The sequence below is a fragment of the Lissotriton vulgaris genome, chromosome 7 (assembly GCF_964263255.1).
Source record: "Lissotriton vulgaris chromosome 7, aLisVul1.2, whole genome shotgun sequence".
NCBI lineage: Eukaryota > Metazoa > Chordata > Amphibia > Caudata > Salamandridae > Lissotriton > Lissotriton vulgaris.
This window is the reverse complement of record NC_141695.1, coordinates 1050763612-1050765979: the sequence shown is the minus strand read 5'-3', so window position 1 is coordinate 1050765979 and position 2368 is coordinate 1050763612.

Below are 2368 nucleotides of genomic sequence, written 5' to 3'. Positions count from 1 at the left end.
CAATATGCCGATGACCTGGTCCTTTTGGATCATACGAGAATGGGGCTGCAAAAGGCGTTGACGGCACTGGCCGCATACAATGACAAAAATAGGCTTGTAGCCAATCGATCTAAATCAAAGGTAATTATATTTGGGCATCATTCAAGGAAAAAATCTTTGAAATGGAGGCTAGGGGACCTTTCGCTGGAAAGCACACAGCGATACAATTACCTGGGCATTTGTTTTCAGGAGTCGGGCTCCCAAGTGCCCATCTCAAGTCTATCAAGACCAAAGGTAAATCCATCACCTATGCCATCTGTAAGCTGCAAGCCTCCCTTCACAGCCCGTCTACTACGGCCATTAACAGAGTGCTTAAAGCCAAGCTCATGCCAGCACTCAACTATGCCCTCCAGGCATTCCCGGGTAAATTGAGCCATGAACTGGAATTTTTTTTATTATAGGGCATACAAGAAACTTTTCCACCTTCCAAGATGCACCAGAAACACCCTTGTTCGCTTGGAGTTCTCCCTCAACCAGCAAAATCTGGAAGAGCTGGCCGCCTTAAGCAAATACTACTTTTTAACGACGGCGGCACAAGAGAATACTCTGAAGGCAGCCCTGAAATGCATTTTCAGAGAGCCATGGAATCCTTGTTCGGCCTCCCTTGAAGTGGCTAAGGCCCATCTTAACCTTGCCATGGATTCCTGGAATCCGGAACATGTTACATACTCCACAATCAAAAACGCGATTAAAAAACAAGTGCGCGCGCGGTCACGGGAACTGGATCTGGAGTCCCTGTGGCGAAGAAAAGACCTGCATGAGACCCTGTGTTTCCTGCACATCCTGAACTCCCCCAAACAGCATCTCACGCAGGCAGTGGGAAGTGCAGCCCTTCACAAGATCCTGGCCTACAGACTACACCCATTGCCCCTAAAAGAACTTTATCCATGTGGCAAGGCAAGCCCAGATGCACGGGTATGCAGGCTATCCAGCTATAAACGGGAGTCATTGGCACATCTTCTTTTCTGTTGCCCCGCCTTGCGGTTGCCCCGCAGCCTTTATCTTAGGCCACTACTCAGACATTCTGGGTCAAGCTCTGCAAAGGATGGGATTTTTCATCTTTATACCCTGTCCAGAGTAATGCATATGGCGGCCTTTGGGAAGTTTATCTTTAAAGCACGGGCAATGCTGATGACTGCTACTGGCCAGACCACAGAGCCCTCAGTCGGCCCATGAACCTTTTTTCTGGCTTCTTCGCATTTTTGGATTAACTATACAACTTGACTTTTGAAATGTCCTTGATTTTAATTTCTTTTTGTAACGTGATGACTTTTGTATTGCTGGTTTTATGTAATGGTTTTTAGTAACCAACAATAAATATTTATTCATTCATTCATTCATTCATTCATTCACTCTAGTTGTGGTCTACCTGACTAACATTCCTTTCCTTAGAAAACCCGCTCATAAATAAAGCCACCACAAGACCGGTCTTATTTGGTGAGTCATAGGAATTCTTATCTAGATGGTAGAAGAGCTACTGCAAGATAAGTTCCTCATGTTGTCTCTTTAAAGTCAACGAAGTAGGATAGGTTGAGTTCTTAAAAGGAGAGCTTTCAAGATGGCCTCACCAAAGCTTTGCAATTTGATGGTTTCAGTTGGACTTTCTCTTCTTGTATGTGGTTTTACATTCTCTGTTTTTATTGTACTGTGCAGGTCCAACAATTGCTGTAGGTTAGTGGCACATCCGAGCTGTTCTTGCCTTCTTTGGGCTAGCACACTGACCATTATCCCCATCTACTGCAGCAATATATATCATCATGTGCTGTTATGGAGTCGTGCTCAAGCTGCCTAGACGCGCTGGCTGGTTGGCTTGGACACAACCAAAGTCTACAGTTGTATCTTTAGAAAATGACACTCGCCCAAATATACTATGTCTAGAAATTCTTCCTCTTGGATTCTAAAATTCTTCAATTTCTACTGTCTTTCTAATGACTAAATTGCTCTTTGTAGTGTATCGCTAACCAGGGTTATCTGAGTGATATAAAGTACAGTGTTGGAAATGGGACGCATGAAAAGAGTATTTGTTGTGTTATGGGGTTTTACTAAGTCACTGCTTATTATTTCATCATGCTAAGAAACCTTATTTATTACAGTTATAAAAATTAAGATATATTGCAAGTTGACGGCTGTCCAGGGCCAGTTAAAGGCCATGTCTACTAATCAGGGTAAATACCGGTTGCTAATACTTAGACAAAAGAACTATGAAAAGTAGAACAGGCCTGAACCATTGCCTGAATGTAGGCTGGAAGCCTAAGGGACAAGGATTGGTTAACTCCCTTCTAGTCAATGAAAAAGGGAAGATCCAGTAGTTCGTGCAGATGTTTAGCAG